Source organism: Artibeus jamaicensis, unplaced genomic scaffold, assembly GCF_021234435.1.
Source record: "Artibeus jamaicensis isolate MK-2021 breed Jamaican fruit bat unplaced genomic scaffold, CSHL_Jam_final contig_781, whole genome shotgun sequence".
NCBI lineage: Eukaryota > Metazoa > Chordata > Mammalia > Chiroptera > Phyllostomidae > Artibeus > Artibeus jamaicensis.
Genome location: NW_026521968.1, coordinates 1363372 through 1373905, shown reverse-complemented (window position 1 = coordinate 1373905; position 10534 = coordinate 1363372). Strand labels below are relative to the sequence as shown.

Sequence of the window (10534 nt, the reverse complement as noted above, 5' to 3'; positions counted from 1 at the left end):
CCAGAAGATGCGCTCAGTGTTTCAGATATATTACCCAGTTCATCTTGACACAGCACCCAGAGGAGGGGGAGCATGTTTCTCTGTCCACGCCCAGCTATTGGTGGTCACCACTGCATGTGTCCACACATCCCCTGTGACGACCACTTCCCAGCCTCTGACCAGGAGCCCACTCAACCAGACTGCTTGGAGCTATTGCAGACAAATTGGTGCATGAGTGTGTTTTTATTTCTGGAGTTGTAAATCACACTAAAAATATATATGTTTTACAATTTACAATGTGTCTGACAAGAAAACAAGGTATTGCTGCCAAGTCCTGATTTTTAATTGAACCTCTATTTGAGTGGGGGGCACAATAAATAGCCCTACCCATGGGGGCATAAGGCAAAAGTAGAAGCATCTGAGAACATCTCCTGGGAGGGCCAGAGGCAGAGAGCCCAGTTTCTGGATGCCTTGCTGACTTTGGTTATTTTTGGAAGTGTCTCTTAAAGGGCCATTGTAGGGAGTGGATAAATTCACAACCTCCTTTCTGATAGCAGGCCAGTAACAAAGTGGTTCTATTGAGCCACAGGGGCAAACCTGGGCTTGATTTGACCTTAACAGACTTGGTAATTTCTAGACCATCTTAGTTTATTTTCCCACTTCTGAAAAGTCACTCTGCACACCAAGAGAGAACATGTCCACCTTGTTGGGCCCTTGGCTCATTGATGGCTTTTTTGAGAATGAGGATGTTTACCATGTCACTGATCTAGTGAGAGAAGCCAATAGGGGCAGCTGTGATCAGAGCCTTGTGTCCTCCACCAGTGGTGTGGCATCACACACAGGTGGTGGTGGTTGGTCCATAGCACCCCTCTGTCAGCGTGGGCTGAGCCTGCCAGGGCTCCTCAGAAGGGATGTGAGGAAGAGTGTCAAGGCTGGTGCACCCTTTGTTGTGAGAAGAGAGACACCTGCAGAAACTAGGAGACAATGTCCCAAGCCATGAGCCCAGGAGGTGATCGAAATGTGTGTGGTCCTGGTGATCCTTGAAGGCTGGTGTCCATGTGGCTCCTGGGTCGGTGCTGTGGAGGCCCAGAGGTGTTCCCCATTTCTTATATTTATCTATGATCTCATTTGAAATTCCAAACATCTTGCAATCTGGATATTATTATTCCTTACTCAGTGGTAAAGCAACTGAGACTTAGAGATGTTAACTTGCTCAAAGCTGTGTGGACGATAGGCGAGGCATTCCCACTGACCCATTTTTCTGACCTTCAACTTCAGAATTCAATATGAAGATCATTTTGTAATTGAAAAATAGAGGAATGGATATTTTTCTCTAAATAAATCTGAATGTTTTGCCTTTTTAAAATCCTCACATGGGTATGTGCTTATTGATTTTAGAAAGAGGGGAAGGGAAAAAGAGCTAGAGGGAGAAAAACACCAATATGATAGAGAAACATCGATTGGTTGCCTCTTGTACACACCCTGACCAGGGACTGAACCTGCAACCTAGACATGTGCTCTGACCCGGAATCAAATCCGCAAAATTTTGGTTTACTCTCCAACCAACTGAGCCACACTGTCCAGGGCTAAATATTTTGCCTTTAAAAAATCTGTTTCTTCAACCCAATGTCTTCCCCAGCTTCCATACACACCTGTTAAAAATGCAGAGCTCTCTAGGATGACTAAGAGAAAACATTCTTCTTTTATTTTTCCACAGTTAACACAATGACTTAGTTTAACACATGTTTACTGATCATTTCCCTGGGCTCTGGCACTGTACAACTTGTAGCATGTGAATATGGAAAATGTAACATTTTAAAGATGTTTCTGTGTGGAGAGGTTAAAAGCAATATATTAAGATATCAGGCAGAGGAAAAGCAGTTGTTGACCTTGTTGGTCTTCCTGGTCCTCACTTGTCCTGGCTGGATTTTCTCCATTTCCTTCACCCCAGCAAATTTAAAACACTCTGAAAAAGTGTCCTTTACCCACCCCCCACCTCCTATTGAGATTGGCAGTTGCAGTGGAGTCTCTTACTGCAGGTCTGAGTTAGCAACATACATCCAATTTGCTGTAGTTTTCTCTGGCTCCTTTTCTTTGGCACCCACGGGACTTTGAAATGTTGGAGTCTATGACTTCCCTCTCAGACCTGAAGTTCCTGAAAGAGCTCGTACCTTAGTTGATGCCTATGGCTTGCAATGAGGAGCCCCTTACCCTGTTTGTAAGAATCTCTTCCTCCTCATCCTTCTTTTCATTCTTCTCCTCCTCCTTCTCTTCCTCCTCTGCCTTTTTCTTTTTCTTCTTCCAAGATGAAATTTTTATACATTTTAATTTTTTTATCTTTTTATAATTTCCAATGTCCTGCACTTAACCTGTATTGCTTTTATTATGTATGTATTTATATTTCAGTTACAGCTGAAATTCAATACTATGTTATATTATTAATTGCAGGTATATAGCATAGAGATTAGACAATAACATAATTTACAAAGTGATTCCCCTGATAAGTCTAGTACCCACCTGGTACCACACATAGTTATTACAATATTATTAACTATGTTCCTATGCTGTACTTTACATTCCCATAACTATTTTCTAACTAACAATTTGTACATCTTGATCCCTTCAGCTTTTTCACCCAGCCCCACACCCCCCCATCTGGCAACCATGAATTCGTTCTCTGTATCTGTGAGTCTGTTTCTGTTTTATTTATTTTAATCTTTATACTCCACATATAAGTAAAATGATATGGTATTTTTCCCTGTCTGATTTATTTTACTTAGTATAATACCCTTTTGTTCTAACCATGCTGTCGCAAATGGTAAGATTTTCTTCTTCTCTATGGCTGAGTCATATTCCATTGTGCAAATGTACCACTGCTTTTTATCAACTCATCTATTGATGGGCACTTTAGTTGCTTCCATATCTTAGCTTTTGTAGATACTGCTGCTGTAAACATGGAGTGCATATATTTTTTCTGAATTAGTATTTTGGGTTTCTTCAGATATATAATCAGAAGTAAAAATGCTGGGTCATAAAGTAGTCATATTTTTATTTTTTTTCTTTTAATCAATTTATGGTTGCTTCTCATGCATGCCTGCTGGGAACTGGCCCCTGTTGGGAACTGGCCTGCAACCCAGGCATGTGTTCTGACTGGGAATTGAATTGCAATCTTTTGGTTCATAGACCCATGCTCAATCTACTTAGCTACACCAGCCAGGGCTCATATTTTTAATTTTTAAAGGCCCTTCCAAACTGTTCTCCACAGTGGCTGTACCAGTCTTCATTCCCACCAGTAATGTATAGGTCATCCTCTTCCCCACATCCTCACCAGCACTTGTTTGTAGGTTTATTGATGATAATCATCCTGACAGGTGTGAGGTGATACCTCATTGTGGTTTTACTTTGCATTTCTCTGATAATTGGTGACATTGAGCAGCTTTTCATGTCTATTGGCCATCTGTATATCCTCTTTGGAGAAGTGTCTATTCAGGTCCTTAGCCCATTTTTTAATTGGATTTTTCTTTCGGTGTTGAGCTGTGTAAGTTCTTTATAAATTTTGGAAATTAACCCCTTATTGGATGTATCATTGGTATATGTTTTCTTCCATACAGTAGGTTATCTTTCTGTTTTGTTGATGGTTTCCTTTGTTATATAAAACTTTTAGTTTGACATAGTCTCATTTATTTTTTCTTTAGCTTCCCTTGCCTGAGGAGATATATCAGAAAAAAATATTATTACCAAGAGCAATGTCAGGGAATTTACTACCTATGTTTCCTTCTAGAAGATTTATGATTTTGAGTCTTATATTTAGGTCATTAGTCCATTTTGAGGTTATTCTTGTACATGGTGTAAAAATGTGGTCTAGTTTTATTGTTTTGCTTATATCTGTCAAGTTTTCCCCAACGAGATTAGTTAAATAGATTGTTTTTACCCCATTGTGTCTTCTTGCCTCCTTTGCTGTACATTAATTGACCATACAGGCATAGATTTGTTTCTGGCTTTCTCTTCTGTTCTATAGATCTATGTGTCTGTTTTTATGCCAGTATCATGTTGTTTGGATTACCATAGTTTTGTGGTATATAATTTGATATCAGGTAGCATGATACCCCCAGCTTTATTCTTCTTTCTTAAAATTGCTGTGGGTATTCCAGGTCTGTTGCGATTCCAGAAAAAGTTGGAATTATTTGTTCTAGTTCAGTGAAAAAAAATGCCATTGGTATTTTGACAGGAATTGCACTGAATCTTTAGATTGCTTTGGGCAGTATGTTCATTTGAATGACGTTAATTCTTCTATTCATGAGCATGGTATATGCTTCCATTTATTTGTGTCTTCTTCAAATTTTTTCTTCAGTGTCTTATAATTAGTTGAATACACACATTTCTTTCCTTGGTTAAATTTATTCCTAAGTACTAGTATATTTCTGATATAATTATAAATGAATTGTTTTCTTAATTTTTTTTATAGTGCATAAGTTTCTTACAGTTTTACTTCTTTCCAATTTGGATGTCTTTTATTTCTTCTTCTTTTCTGACTGCTGTGGTGAGGTTGAATAAGAGTGGTGTAAGAGGACATCCCGGTCTTGTTTCTGACCTTAAGGAAAACATTTTTTAGTTTTTTCCTCTTGTGTATGATGTTGGCTATGGATTTGTCAAATGTAGCCCTTATTACACTGAGGTATGTTACTTCTATTCCCACTTTGCTGAGAGTTTTTATCAAAAATGGGTGCTGGATTTTGTCATTCTTTTCTACATGGATTAATATGATCATATGATTTTTACCCTTTATTTTGTTTATGTGGTGTATCACATTAATTAATTTGTGGATATTGAACCAACCTGTGTCTCATGAATGAATCCCAACTGACCACAATGTATAAACTTTTACATGCATTGTTAAAGTCAGTTTGCTAATATTTTATTGAGGATTATTGCATCTATGCTTATCAGGAATATTGACTTACAATTTTTTGTAATGTCTATGTCTGGTTTTGAAATCAAGGTGATGATGGCCTTGTAAAATGAGCTGAGGAGCCTTCCCTTGTCTTGAATTTTTGGGGTTAATATGAGAAGAATAGGTATTAATTCTTTTTTGAATGTTAGGTAAAATTCACTTGTAATATCATGTGGAACAGGACTTTTGTTTGCTGGGAGTTTTTTGATTAGTGCTTTTATTTTGTTGATTGCAGTTGTTCTGCTTAGATTTTCTGTTTCTTCTTTATTTAGTGTTGGAAGATTACATGTTTATAGGAATTTATCCATTTCTCCCAGATTGTCCAACTTGTTAGCATATAGTTGTTCACAGTATTTTCTTACAATGTTTTGTATTTCTTTGGTGTCACTTGTCACTTCTCTTTCATTTCTAATTTTATTTATTTGGGTCCTCTCTTTCTTGATGAATCTTGTTAAAGGTTTGTCAATTTTGTTTATATTAACAAAAACAGCTCTTGGTTTCATTGATCTTTATTGAGTTTTTGGACTCTATTTCATGTATTTCTTTTCTGATGTCTACTATTTCCTTTTTTCTACTCACTTTGGCCTTTATTCCTTGTTTTTTCTCTTTATTTTTTTAGATATAAACTTAGTTTGTTTATTGAGATTTGTCCTTTTTTTTAGATTTTATTTATTTATCTTTAGAAGGAAAGGGAAGGAGAGGGGGAGAGAAATATCAATGTATGGTTACTTCTTGTGCATCCCCTGCTGGGAACTGGCCCCTGCTGGGAACTGGCCTGCAACCCAGGCATTGAACCACGATCTTTTGATTCACAGGCCTGTGCTCAATCCACTGAGCTATATCAGCCAGGGTGTCTTATTTCTTAAGGATAGCACATATTGTTATAAATCTCTCTCTTAGAGCTCTTTCTCTGTGTCCCATAGATTTTGGGTGATTGTGTTTTTATCTCAATTTGTCTCAAGGTAACTTTTTGGCTTTTTCCTTGGTCTCATTGTTAACCCATTTATTGTTTAGTGATATGTTGTTTAGCCTCCAAGTCTTTGTGTGTTTTCCTTTTTTTTGGTAATTGATTTCTACTCTTCTACCATTGTGATTGGAGAAGATGCTTGATATGATTTCAATTTTCTTATAACTATTGAGACTCATTTGTGGCCTAACATGTGGTATATTCTAGAAAATATTCCATGTGCACTTGAAATGTATATTCTACTGCTCTTGGGTGAAATGCTCTAAAATATCAATTAAAACCATCTGGTCAAATGTGTCATTGAAGGCCGCTGTTTCCTTCTTGAACTTCTGTCTGGAAGATCTATCCAGTGATTTCAGTGGGGTGTTAAAATTCCCTACTATGACCATATTGCTGTTGATTTCTCCCTTATGTCCATCAAGACCTGCTTTATATATTTAGGTGCTCCTATGAGGGGTGCATACATGTTTACAATGATTATATCCTTTTGTTGGATTGATCCCTTTATCATGTCATGTCCTTCTTTGATTCTTTCTAAAGCTTTTGTTTTATTTGTTTATTTAATTTACTTTTGAGTGCTCTCATCTATATTCAGGAGAGAGAGAGGTAATACTGGCTCTTCGTCTCCCATCCTTCTTTTAAGCTGAGTTCTCTGACTCTCAGAAGACCAGAAAAGAGTAAGGATGTCTGGAACTAGCTGAGGAGGTAAATGGGTGGGGGGTGGGACAGCTAGCATTGTGTTTGCATTCAGTGCCAAGATGGGAGGATGGGGTGTACCCTGAAGGTGGGCTGTTAGTCACATGTGTGAAAAATGGTGAAGTGTAGTGGTGTTGGACTTTTTGAGATTTTTCTTCTTTCTGACCTTGCCTTGTGTTGTGCCTCCTGGCCTCTGCTGGTGTTATTTGTGGTCCAAACAGGAATCCACCCATTCAGGCCAAATAGTGAAACAGGAGGAAGGCTAGGACCTAGAACGAAGCTGGGGGGTGGCACACAGAAGGTGCTACCACAAATAATCCCAGAGTTTAGCCAACCCCAAGCTGCACTGTCTTGCAATGAACATTCCTTTTTTGGGGTGTCTGTCTGTGTCCCCTTTGTCCCTCCACTTTCCCATCCCAGCTACTCATAATCCAACTTCTTGCTGTCTTCCTCCTGGTGAGTGTCACTGTGGTGCCATCCTTGTCTTCCTTGGAGAGATGGGCCTGGGAGTCCAATGCAGACAGCAAGAGGAGGCTGGTGTCCATGCTGACAGTGGACAGGGAAGTAGCTGCAGCCCCACAGGTGGTGGTGTCAGGGGCAGGGCCAGAGCTACAGCTGAGACATCTGGTGGGCTTGGGACTGCTGTCAAATGAAGGAGCTCAGCTCTGGAGCAGTGACCTGCCTAGCTCTCTCAATGGTCTGCTACTGCTGTTGGAGAAGGTAGAGGAGGACCTGGGCACAGATCCTATTTGGCCCCTGGAAAATTTTGGCCTGCTTGTGCATATCAGTGTTCAAATCTAGTACATCTTGTGGTACTTCATAAAATGATGCTACATCTGAACTTCTCACTGGCCAGCTGGTCATTGTCTGACTTCAGGTGGTGATACAGGGCCTGCAAGAGCCAACGCTTGTCTTTGGAGTGGCCGTAGGAGTCTGAGGTGGTGAAATCAAGTTGCTGGGGTAGGGGCCAACAAGCCTAAATGTAAGCTTTGTGGAAATGTCATGTCAGTGGCTGTATGGGACACAGGGTTCAGCCAGATGTGCACCTTAGCTCTGGCAGCTGGAGGTACCTGGTGGCCATGCCTTTGTCCCAGAGCACTTGGGCAGCTCCCACACCACTGCCACCACCTCCCCACCCTGCCTTGCTTGCTTCCTGTGACACCTACCTGTGCACCACCTGGACTTGCCTTCCGGGGTCTCCAGCACTCTTCCCTGCTCCTCCTGCCACCTACCTCCTGCCACCCACATCCCCTCATAACTTGCCACTGTTCCTATTGTCTCTGTAGCCTTTGTTTTATAGTCTATTTTGTCTAAAAAAACCTTGCTATACCAGCTTTTTTTTCACTTGCATTTGCATGAAGTATCTTATTCTGTCCCTTTATTTTCCGTCTATGTGTGTCTCTTGATCTGAAGTGAGTCTCTTGTGGGCAGCATAGGTATGGGTCTTGTGTTCTTACCTAGGTAGTTTCTCTGTGTCTTTTGATTGGAACATTTAATCCATTTGCATTTAAGGTAATTGTACATTGATATATAGTTATTGTCATTTTATTATTCATATTTTTATTTTTTCTTAAACAAGACTTGTAATGCTGTTTTGGTAGTGACAGACTACTTTAGCTTTTTCTTGTCTGAGAAGCTCTTTATCTGTCCTTCAATTCTAAATAATAGCTTTGCTGGGTAGAGTAATTTTATTTGTAGGTCCTTGCTTTTCATCACTTTGAGTACTTATTGCTCAGCCCTTCTGGCCTGTGAAGTTTTTATTGAGAAATTAGCTGACAGTTTTATGGGAGCTCCTTTGTAGGTAACTAAATACTATTTTTTACTCTGCTGTTAAGACTTTCTTTGTCTTTAACCTTTGGCATTTTAATTATGATGTGTCTTGATGTAGGCCTCTTTGAGTTCATCTTGTTTAAGTCTCTGTGTTTCCTGGACTTGAATGTCTATCAGGTTAGGGAAGTTTTCCATCATTTTTTCCAATATGTTTACAACTCCTTGTTCTCTCTCTCTTCCTTTCAGCCCCCAATGATGAAAATACTGGAATGCTTCGAATTGTCCCAGAGGCTTCTTAAACTATCCTCATTTTTAAACAATTCATTTTTCTTTTTGCTGTTCTGATTGAATGTTTTCTATTATCTTCCAAATCACCGAGTCAATCATCTGCTTCATCTAATGTGATATTGGTTCCTTTTGGTGGGTTCTTCATTTCAGTTACTGTATTCTTCATTTCTCACTTGTTCTTTTTTATGGTTTCTGTTTCCTTTTTTATGATTATGGTATCTTTGGTGAAAATATTCCCTGAATTTATCCATTCATCTTCTAAGTTTATTGAGCATCCTTATAACTAGTGGTTTGAACTTTGTATCTTGAGGTTTGTTTGCTTCCATCTTGTTTAGTTTTTCTCCTGGAGATTTCTCCTGTTCTTTCATTTGGGGCATGTTTGTCTCTCCATTTTGTCTGTCTCTCTGTATTTATTTCTATATAGTAAGCACATCTGCTATGTCTCCTAGTCTTGTAAAGGTGGCCTCACATAGTAGGTAGGTGTCTTGTGGGGCCCAGTGGTGCAGTATCCCTGATCACTTGATTTGATTTCTCTAGGTGTGTCCCTCATGTGGGTTGTGTGCGCCTTCTTGTTGTATTTGAGTCTTGACTGCTATTGTTATGTCAGTGGCTGGGTTTGACCTACAGGTGGGCTGGTTGTGAAGATTAGCCTTAAACACTGCATACAAGCTGCTGTGCAGGGATAGACCCCAGGGAGTGGGCTAGTCCTTAGCGGGGTTGGTGCCTGCTCAGACTTCTCAGTGAGTGTGCCCCTTGTGAAAGTGTTTGGATGGTATTCTGTTATGGTTTGTGGCTGGCCATTTGGTGTGTTGGTTTGGGGCCTCCTTGAAGGGACTCTGGTACAGCCCAATATCAGATGCTCCCTACAGTGGGCCTAGGGCTGCCTGTTAGGAACTACACAGTGGTCTGAGGAGGGTAGCTGCCTGAGCTGGGCCTAAATGTGTATGGGTGGGCCCTGCTACAAACGGAGGCTGGCTGCCACTAGTACTAGGCCTGGGGCAGGTTGACAAAAGGCCCAATACACCATGAGATCTTCCTCAACTTGCTGGCTGCCTACAAGGCCTAGTCACTGAACGAGTCCCAGCCTGCATGTGAGTTGGGTGAGGCAGGGTGACAGGGAGTCACTAGAGTGGGGTGAATGCCACTTACCCAGCTAATATCAATTCAGATTTGGCATCAGCACACTGGGCCTGAGGCCACTTAGCAAAAGTCCCAGGTTATACTGAGGCCAGCTGTCAGTCGGTTGGGTACTGCAGATGCTTGCTGTGTGGCTATGTCTCAGGCTGTCATCAGGGTAGGGCTAGTGGGGTTCATCAGGCTAATGCAAGGTCAAATGTGATCATGTAGGGGAAGGGCTCAACACAAGAGATGGTACTTGTAGGTTGCACAGGGGAGGGCTCTACACAGGGATGATGACAAATGTCTCTCTGGCCCTTATGCTGAAGCTAACAATTCAGTTTCCCCCTGTATGTCTCTGGGGCCTGCCAAGCCACTGTCTCTCTGCCAGAGCCCCAGGTAAGTGCCTGCAGACACAAGTTTTTGTGTGGGACCCTTAACAGGATGGCTGAGTTTGCAGCAGCTCCTATCTCACCAGGATAGATGAAATCTCTGCTGAGTTTTCACATGAGGATATTATGTGGGCTCCTCTTCCCAGCGACATTCTCGGCTGGGGAGCTGGGTGTGGTACAGGGACCCCTCGCTCCTCAGGGGTCCTCTGCAGCTGAGTTGGCCCTCTGGATTCTCAACAGCCACACCTGGGTGCAGGCCTGTGTCATGTCTCTTCCCCTCCTACTGGTCACTACATGGCCACTGCTTTATGGACCTAAATCTTCCAAAAGGATGAAGGCAGTGCTAAATCTAAACTAAGAAATTGCCCTACACTA

General features: G+C 41.0%; 1 pseudogene; it reads right to left on the bottom strand.

Annotated features, from left to right (window-relative positions):
• Window positions 1-7013: 7013 nt before the first annotated feature.
• LOC119056310 (TLE family member 5-like) lies at window positions 7014-7597 on the bottom strand (annotated as a pseudogene).
• Between the last annotated feature and the right edge of the window lie 2937 nt (window positions 7598-10534).